Below are 9,902 nucleotides of genomic sequence, written 5' to 3' on the forward strand. Positions count from 1 at the left end.
GCTGGGTGCACTGGGAGGGGTGGGAGCTGCCTCAGGGGTGGCCTAGGACACAGGGCTCACCCAGCCACTGAGGGGCAAGGACTGCTCTTTCTGTCCCTGACTGTGTACCTGTGGTGACTGGGCGTGGCACCCCTAAGTTCCCAGGGAATGTTCACAAAACCCATGTCCAGGTCTTGGTCTCCTCTGCTCTGGGGCAGGTGCTTGGGGTGGGGGGCGGGACTGCCAGGATCTGTGGCTTGAAAGGCAGGGTCACCAAGGGCAGCCAGGTGAGGTCACAGGGCAGCGACCTGGGGCGGTCAAGCTCATCTCCCTTCTCAGGTGCCTGGCTGTCAGCTGCTCCCCATCTTGTCCCCCTCAGCAAGGGACAACAAGCCCTTTCCTGTCTCACCAGACGTGGGAGGGGAAGGAGAAAGTGCAAGCTCTGCCCGATCCCTGTGCCCGTCCAACTCCTCTCCCCTCCCAGTCCTCCCTGGGCCTGGATACAGAGGAGGACCTGGCAGGGCAGCACACCCAGGTCCCTCCTGGCCCTGCAGCCCACACCTGTCCACGCTGGGGTCCAGGACGAGCCCTGCCGGGGTGGGGCCAGCAGAGGCTGCAGCAGTCCGCCAGCCGGGCCTTCCCGGGGTGAGCAGCAGAGAGGGCTGCCGGGGGCAGGCTCGGGGTGGGACCTGAGGTCCTCAGAGCGTCCAGAGAGGGCAGGGTGGGGGAAGGGGCTGGGGTGGGCATGGGGGGAAGAGGAGGGGAGCTCCAGCGGGCTGTAGGGGTTGACGGCAGGCCATCTCGGGGCACGAGGACACCCAGAGAGCTGGTGGAACACTGCTTCCAGGAGCCTCAGTGAGGGCGCGTCCCCAGGAGGGTGGCCCGGAAGTTGTGCCCTGAGCAGGGCCTGGGTCTCGCCCTGCCATCGCTGGGGTCGGGATAGAAGGGAATGGCAGAGTTGGGGCCCTCGTCCTCTCCTGGCCTTGGACATCAGGAGCTGCAGAAGTGTCGTCCCCCTGGGCACGGCCCATCCGAGGTGGCTCAGTGGAGCCACTGCCCAGTCTCTGGCACTAAGGACTGCCTCGTCACCCAGGGCTGCGGGCTGCACAAGTCCATCTCCCTGGGGGGGCGCTGAGCCCTGGCTTCCTTCCCCCTCATAGGACTCAGAGGAACACGCAAGCTCCAAACAGAACCCCGAATAGAGACGGTGGACAGAGGCTGCTGGGCTGCTTCTAGGGCAGGCAGGGCCACAAGTCCTCATCTTTGTGGCCCTGCCTCTGGCCTGTGCAGGACCCTGGGCCAGCTGCGTCCTGCTTGAGGCCACAGCAGTGGCCCATCGATCCCATCTGTCCCCGGAGTCAGGAAAGGACCTGGGACTTTAAAAATCCCCAGCAGTTGACACAAAAGGCCCTTTCAGGGCATTTCAGCTAACGAGGGACCTGAAGTCCAGGTCCTGAGTGGCCGATCTCTGTCCACACTGCCCTGAGAGAAAACAGACATCAAAGTCAGCCAGGCCCACGCTGCAGGTCTCCCTGGGGGCTTCGACCCCGGCAACTGCTGAGATTTCCCCCTTCACCACACAAGCTGAGCGTCTGGATGTCAGCCGCCCTGGGCACCCACCTCCATGTAGAGCAGATGTGCAGACTGGTAGCCCAAACGAGGTCAGGTCAGCCACCTCTGACACCGTTAAGTGCTGCCTCCAGTCAGGCTGCTTTCTTCTGCGGGATCTTTGGGGCCTCCTTTGACGTGGCTGCGGGCACAGGGCTTCCATCCCGCAGAGACGAGCCAGCATCCAGAACGCAGCTCTTGGAGTCAGTGATGGATGGGGTCATTTCTGGAGCACCCCAGCTGGCCCAGCTTGGCCTGGACATGGGCCCTTCTGCCTCCCCATCAAGGGCATCGGTGGAGGCTGTGGGATCCACTCAGGTATCCAGTCATTGGAGCTCACGGGGCGTGGTGATGCGGTTCACACTACCAGCCCCTGTTGTGCACACGGTGGGCGTGGAAGGAGGTGAGCACAGTCCTGCCCCGCTCCACGTCTGTGCGCAGAAGACCGGAGGCCATTAAAGCACACCAGAGACGAGCCGGCTGTTAATGGAGAGGCTACTCAGTGCTCCGCACTGTCACAGGCAAGTGGCCTGAGGTTTGGACACTTGGCTCCACTTTGTAGGTGGGGTTTGAAGACCCCAGAAGTGGGTCGGGACGTGGCCTCTGCCCTCACTCTCCCATCAGGGGTGGCTGTCGCTGGGCTGTCTCCACCGTCAGCCAAGGGAAGCCCCGGCAGGGATGAGGGCGGGCCCAGGTGGCTCTCGGGGATGAGCAGAGGCTCCTGGCACTGCCAGCACAGGGCACACGCTGGCCCAGGGTGGGTAGGGTTTGGACAAGAGGAGAGGGCCACTGGATAGGAGGCGAGAGCCGAGAGTGGAGCCGGGGTGGTGCTGGCCGCCGTCAGAACCACAGGCTTGGAGTCCCCGCTGCGTGCAGAGAGCAGCCCAGGAGACCAGGGAGCCCTGGCTCACACCGCGCAGTGGACGCCCCCACTGGCCACACCTACTGGACCACGTCAGGACTCTGCAGAGCCGGAGGACACAGAGCCCTGGCCCCAGTGGGGACCCACAGCTCAGGTCCCAATTCCCGCTGCTCTGCCCCCAGACTAGAAGGGTGCTCTCCAGGGAGTTTCCCACGGGTGGAGACCCTGCCCAGGGCCTTGGCCACAGCAGCCAGCTCCTTCCTGCCTTTCAGCCTCCTGCCAATCCAAGCCCAGTCCCCGGGTTGCCGTCTGCCACAGCCGGCCTGCTCCCCACTGCAGGCTGCTGGGTGCCGGGCTGTTAGTGCTTTACGTTAGTTTAGTGCAGTTGGAGTCCAAGTGAAAGGAAGCTGGCAAAGCTGAAGCCCCAACTCTGCTTTGGAAAAAAGAGGCAAAACAATTAAGTTGTACATAAACGTATCAAAAAAGTGCAAATAAAGAACTTCACAATGATAAACAGTTATTAGATCTGTGGTTAGGAATGACCTTCAATATTGCTACAAATGATGATCTGTTAGAACACATAAAATAAATACTTAACACTTAATATCTATATGCAACACATTTAAGATATTATGCAATATATTAATATATTAATAACATTAATATATTATGCAATATATTATAGTGAATTTAATTTGATCATATAATAAAATACTTTGCATAAGAAATAGCTGTTCTATATGAAATAACTAAATTTGTCTGACTTAAAAAAATAAGTTAAGAAAACATCTTCACAAAACAAATATCCTTCAGTTTTTCTTTTTTAAAATATTTCATTGCATATATGACATACTGGGGTAATAATGATGCCTGATACTGACATACCCCTGAAGACTGCAGAATACTATTTGGTCATGATCTTACACAACATATTAGATACGTGATCTCAATTCTAAGATTTTTCTGGCTCACTTTTCTTCAAATTTAACTACTGTTTAAATTTAAATTTAAAATTTTAGCTGATAAAACAAAAAGCACCATCAGTCAGAAGTTCACAATGATTTCTGATAATTTTTCATTTTAGGATGGATTTTCCTAGTGGTACAACTGTTACTGGCACTGTGACAACATTGGGATAAGTTTCTGATATTTTATTTCAAAATATAACCTTTAGTATATCTAGAGCCGACGATTCTCACACAATTTTTCTATCAAGATTTAACTCTCCATACAAATCAGTTTTAATTAGATTCAGTGTGAATCCGATTTTAAATATAAATAAACACAGTAGCATTTTCCCTTACAGACACTTATTTTTCTTACAATTATTCAGCCATATTGATTGCACAAATCAGTGACTTCCACAGCTGTATATGACCCTCCCTCCAGCCCTCTCACCCCCTCCCGTCCCCTCGCTCTTCCCCAAGACTCTCTCTTCTATTTTCCTGTCGTTTTCCCCACATATGAGAGAAAATATGTGATATTTGTCTTTTTCAGGTTAATTTTTCTTAATATGACTTCCTCCAGTCCTATCCGTTTTTCTGAAAAAATGACAGGATTTCATTCTTTGTGGCTGAATCATACTCTATTTTGTACATTTACCATTTTTTTTGCAAGAGTTAAAGGAGTAAGATTTATTTAAGAATAGAAATAGGAGCAAGACTCTCGCAGGGTGAGAGGGGACCCGAACAGCAGGTTTCCATATATATATATAAATGTGAGTGTGTGTGTGACTGTGTGTGTGTGTGTGTGTGTGTGTATTCGTTCAATTCCCATCATATACATATACATATGATACTGGGAGTTGATGCCAGGTATGCTTAGCCATGGAGTGGCATCCATAACCCTTTTTAAAATTCTATTTACAGACAAGGTCTTGCTGAGCTGCTTAGGGCCTCGCTAAGTTGCTGAGGCTGGCTTTGAACTTTCGATCCTCCTGCATCAGCCTCCTGAGCCTCTGGGATTACAGGTGTGGGTCTCTGTGCTCGGCATACCATATTTTTTTAAAGCCATCCATCTGTTGATGGGCATTAGGCTGATTCCATATCTTGGCTATTGTGAATTGTGCTGCAATGGACATGGGTGTGTAAGTGTCTCTTTTGTAAATTTTTTTTTAGTTGTAGATGGACACGATTAATTGATTGATTGATTGATTTATATTTATTGGCCATTTGTACTCCTTTGAGATGGGCGCTCAGATCACTTACACGCTCTCATTCTTTTCAGCCTTTTTGAATCCTTTGTATCCTCTGGATAGCAACCCTCTGTCAGACGAAGGGCTGGCGAGATTTCCTCCCCATGCAGGCTCTCTCTGTACTCTGTGGACTGTCTCCCTGGCTCTGCAGAAGCTTTTTAATTTGACGCGATTCCATTTGTCAATTCTTGCTTTTAGATCCTGAGCTGTTGGAGTCCTAGTCAGGAAATTGTTTACTGTGCCTACATCTTGAAAGGCTACCCCTGTTTTCTTCCAGCAATTTCAAAGTGTCAGGTCTTACATGAAGGTCTTTGATCCATTTTGAGTTTACTTTTGTACAGGGCGAGAGGTAGAATCCAGTAAGGAGGAGAAATTATGTACGTCCCATCACCAAGCTCATCTTTGCCAGTTTGGTTCCTTTTTATTAAGTGAAGGGTTTCACTCTTCTGTTACGGGTTTTCCAGCGGATTCTGGTTCCTGGCTGTTGTCCTGCTTGGCTTCTTACATGTGCTGGACACTGAGTCCTGCAGAGGACTTGCCACCTGTATCCTCCTAAAGGCAGATCCTCCTCATCAACAAGAGTCCCAGTGCCCTCAGTTCTCTGTCACCTACCTGGAGAAACAAGCTTGACTCCGGACTTGTTACTACGTTGTGAAATAGGGTTTACCTTTTTTTGTCTTTTTGCACCTAGATTATTGGTGAGGTTGGTCTGGGATTTTCTAGTCTCACAGTGTCCTTGTTCAATCCTGATCTCAAATCATGCTAGTGTCGAACCGAGTCAGATATTTTGTTTGTTTTATCTATTCTCAGGTACAAGCTGTGTAAGGGAAACAATTCTCTGTTCATTGAAGCTTTCGTAAAATTCTCTTTGAAAAAATCACCAGAACCTGGCGTCCGAATGATTTTTATAAATTTGGTTTTGCTTACAATGCTGTGTAAGTTTTCAATTTTACTACCAGAAACAGCTACTGATGACGTTCTCGATGCCTAGCGTTCCTGATGCGTCTGTGAACCCTTTCTATACTCCTCCTATTCCTGCACTTCCTATTTTATTCCCTTGACCTTGACCTTCCTACTCAGTCGATTTTTTTTCCATTTGTTTCCAAAGAAATAGCTTTGATTTTATGGATCGTCCACAGTTTGTCTGACTTTTTGTTTGTTAATTTCTGCCCTTATTTATTATTTCCTTTTTCTCTCTAATGGATCACTCTGTTTTAGAAGGTTCTGAAATCAAATAATTAACTGGTCGGCTTTATAGCCTTATTTTAAAAATGCATCAAGAGCTATGAGTTTACTTTTAAGGGCTGCTTTAGCTATGTCTCAGGAGTTCTAATGCCAAGTGGCACTTCATCCCAGCAGTTTTAGATATTTGGTTATTGACACCCTGATTGGTTCTGTGATCCATGAAGTATGGTTTAGTGAATCTTTTTCTAATTATTGTCAACTTTCTTGGCTACTTGGATTCCAGCATTTCTCCCTCCAGGGGCACATAGAAGGTTCGTGCATTATCTAAGTAGGTAACACAGACTCCAGAGGCTTTGGAAGGTCATTTGGCCGCATTGACCCTGCTCTACCCAGTACTTGCTCATGTTGTCTCCCTGCCATGGCTCTGGCCGCCAGGATGCAGTTTTAGTGATCCTGTCTGGCTCTGGTTTGGGAGCCATTGAACTACCTCTCCCCGTGTATTCAGTCAACTACAACACAGGGTTCTACCCAGCGTTTTCACGACTGTGACTGAGAATCCTGACAAGGGCCATTTTAGAGGAGGAAACACCTATTTGAGGCTCGCCTTTTCAGAGGTTCCGCCCACAGGTGGCCGGCTCTGCTCCTCAGGGCTTGGGCACGTCATGACGGAGAGCGGGGCGGAGGGAAGTGCTACCAGGGTGATGGGGAAACAGAGACTGAGCTCAGCTCACCCATATAGAAACCCCAAAGCCACCCCCAGGGACCCACCTCGCTCAGCCACACCCAGTCCATCCTATGGGGGATCAACCACTGACGGGTCAAGGCTCTCCTGACCCAGTCATCTCACCTGGGAACCGGCCTCACTGTCTCTTCCATGAGCTTTTGGGGGGCACCTCTTACCTAAACCACAATAAACACAAGCTGTTGATATGACAATGTTTTATTTTCCTAATTCAGTCTCAAGTTATTTCACCTTTACCTCCTTCTCTCGCTGCTCTCACCCCATATTTTGATTCAATTTTCTTAAATAAATAATTCTCGTCAGGGGTTCAATAGATTGGCCACAACCCTTTTCTCCATTCCTCTGCCTGGGATTGTCTGTAGCGGGCTGCTCTGTCCCCTGTGGTCACTTATCTTCTGGCTGAACTATGTCCCCTAGCAGCTTTCTCCTTAATGATCTCCAAGGGGGAAGCTTGTTCCCCTCTCTGAACTCTGAGGACCTCCTCTGCCCTTGCCCCTGAACAGCAGTTTCAGGGAACTCCGAGGACCATATCCACAGTCCTCCTGGCACGTCGAGGCTGCTCACTCCTTGTCCTCACACACACATCGCAGCTGAGGACGCTGCGTTGCAGTCTCGTTGCTCTTCTTTTGGAATGCCTTTTCTTCCTCCTTTCTGCACTGTAACTGTCATCGTGACCGACACACTTCCTGCCTAGCACTTGGTCTGCTCATTAACTCAGAGCTCCTGATTCTTTGTCCAACCTCGAGGATTTCTGGCCACCTGTCTTCAAATGTCGCTCCTTTGCTATGTTCTTATTCTTTTCCGTGTGTACGTTGGAAGCTCATTTCATTTTCTGTATCTCTTCTCTATTTGAAGTAAAAAAAAATCATCAATTAGATATGAACTAAAAATAGATCCATTATTTTAAGAAGCCAAATTAAGGACCTAGGAATAAAAAATAGAATCATTGGAAAATCATTTTTTAAACCCCAAGTGGAAGTGAAAGAATTTGTGAACTGGAAAGCGGCCCCTGAAGCTCATTCTGAATAAAATACCTGGAGGCAAACCTCAAGACGTGGGGGGTGAAGAGATCCAGAAAGCGCACTGGGCGGTCAGTCCCTGGCCCTCACTCCTGGTGCTGGGTCACTCTCGGCTTCAGGTGGACTTTTGTCGGAGCCCTTGTCTCCTCTCCACCACGTGCTTCTTCTTCCGGTCCGGGGAGGGCCGTCTTCGCCGTCTGAGTGTCGATAATCCCTGATATGTGTAAATGATATACATGTCACATATGGCAAAGGAAAGGTGTTCCAAAGGGCAGCGACGGGCGTGCGGACGAGGAGGGAGCAGCGTTGGAGAGGAGGCACAGTTCCAAGTCTGAACTGGATGCCGAGTGTCCTGGAGTCCAGCCCCATGACCCTAGGCCTGCTCGCTGGAGGTGTCTGGGCTGAATGAATGCGGAGGAGCCACTTCTCCAAGCCCCTGACTCCAGGGGCTCTGGGTCAACTCCCTCTGAGGTTGAGGCTGCAGAGAGCCAGCCTCCGGTGCCAGAGGGGACCAGGGCATGGTGCATGTCCAACCCCGAGGCCACCATGAGTACAGGACGGGGTTTCCTGCCTGCGTCTTGAGAGCAGGCTGCTGGGCAGCCTAATGAAGATGGGGTGCGAGGCTCTGCTGCAGTGGGACCCAGCGAGGCTGCATGGACAGGCCAGCCAGGCCGCCTTTCCCATGGGGCACAGTGAAGCTGACCAGACCGACTGCACTGACCTGAAGAGGTGGTCAGCCAATTCCCGTCTTGAAGTCCACGAATCAGCTGCTGCCTGGTAAAGAAACACTTGATCTGTCAGTGCTGTGGGCTGGCCAGAAGCGGCCGGATTGCTGAGGGTGTCCGCCATGGCAGGGAGAGGTGGATCCCCAAGCCGGGCATGCTGCCCCTCTTGGTAGAGGTTGCAGTTACAGATCAGCGTGTCCCACCTACTTAGAGCCAAACCCAGGACTTCGTGGAAATTGGTGAAATATTTGTGCCAAGGGGCCCCTGCTGAGTGCCCTATGGAGACAGTCTGCCATGGGGCAGTGCTGCCCTGACTTCAGGGGACGTGGGAGGGGGGATAGCAGCACGGGCACCAGGTACCTGCACCATGCATGCTCAGCACAGTGTGACATCCGTTCTCCATGCCAAGGGGACTGATGGGCATACTTGCAGCAAGCGGAGGCTGAATCAGTGGCCAGTGAAACAGTGGCCACACCTTGGCCTTCTAAAAATCCCATCAGTTTAATCTCATTTAACCCAAACCCCATCCTGGGAGGATCTGCAGGCAACTGAACGGCGTTAGGCTGTGCTGAGCCGCGAATCTGACTTAGGGAAAAAGGTAGAGGCTGCCTCAGCCAAAGCCCAGCCACTTGCCCCCTGCGAAGTCCTACCTGCACCGACTCTGGTGGACGAGGACCCGTCCCCTGGAGCATACCTGCAGCTGGAGCTCATCCTCTCAGGAAATGATGCTGAACCTGGGTTCTGTGTTTTAAGATATGCTGGACAGGCCTGACCCGCTGGTGCTCTGGTCACTTGGCATCAAGCCTGGCCCCAGCAGGTCACATCTGCAAATGAGCAAATCGATGAATCAGGGGGTTGTCAACTGCCTGGTTTGGTGGTGACTTTGAAATGACCTCAGCCATTACCCTGGGGAATCGACCTGCAATGTCCCCTGCTCCTTTCATGTACCCTGGGGACCTGCCCCGCGGGGGCCACTTCCCGAGGGTGGGTTGTCTTGTGGGTCACCGTCCACTGCAATGCCCTGGACGCCCGCGTCAGCACAGGCTGCCGTTGTCTTGGAAGTGCGTTGCTCCCTCTGCAGTGAGATAGCGGCTTCCGTGTGGGTGCCTGAAACCCCCAGCCCCAGGCAGTGCCACCTTGGGTCGGGGTGGGCAAGCCAGGCCGGCTTCCTCATCTGGGGTTCCCTCCCTGCTCTCCCTCCTGCAGGTGCCATCAGAAAATCTGGGCCCCTGGGAAAGCAGGAGGAGAAGGCTTCTCTCCGTCTCCCAGGAAGCCCAGCCGTTGTTCTCATCAGGCTCAGAAGAACAGGACCCAAAGGCGCGGTGCAGCTCCTGCTCAGCCCTCTCCTTTCCCCTCCCCCCCCCCCCCGGGGATGATCAGCCCCCGATGGAACAATGCAGGAGAGGACGCCCCAGGTTGCACTCTGACCTCCACCTGTACCTGCAGTCACTGACCTCCACTGGCAAGTCAGGGCCCCAGGCCTGGAGGGACTTTCTACAGCACTTTCCAGTAGATGGGGTCTCATCAGTGGACGTGAGACAAAGCGTGCGGCAGCTGCGGGCCGTGTCAAGGAGTGACTTAGAGACAG

General features: G+C 51.9%; 1 protein-coding gene and 1 long non-coding RNA gene across 3 annotated transcripts in view; one reads left to right on the forward strand and one right to left on the reverse strand.

Moving 5' to 3' along the window:
* LOC120890490 (mitotic spindle assembly checkpoint protein MAD1-like) overlaps positions 1-6,764 on the forward strand; it is a 301,557-nt gene extending 294,793 nt beyond the window's left edge. The window contains exons 19-20 of the mRNA XM_078028364.1: positions 319-624; positions 1,140-6,764. The gene's annotated coding sequence lies outside the window, so the exon portion shown is untranslated. The remainder of the gene's footprint in view (positions 1-318; positions 625-1,139) is intronic.
* On the reverse strand, positions 6,753-9,145 carry LOC144369182 (uncharacterized). Of its 2 annotated transcripts, none has more exons than XR_013428673.1 (4): positions 8,965-9,145; positions 8,311-8,363; positions 7,605-7,803; positions 6,753-7,415 (listed from the first exon to the last, which is right to left on the reverse strand). It is a non-coding gene; the product is annotated as an uncharacterized LOC144369182 (long non-coding RNA). The 2 variants fall into 2 exon arrangements; XR_013428672.1 differs by having other exon boundaries at positions 9,009-9,144.
* Positions 9,146-9,902: the final 757 nt, after the last annotated feature.

Source organism: Ictidomys tridecemlineatus, chromosome 12 (assembly GCF_052094955.1).
Source record: "Ictidomys tridecemlineatus isolate mIctTri1 chromosome 12, mIctTri1.hap1, whole genome shotgun sequence".
NCBI lineage: Eukaryota > Metazoa > Chordata > Mammalia > Rodentia > Sciuridae > Ictidomys > Ictidomys tridecemlineatus.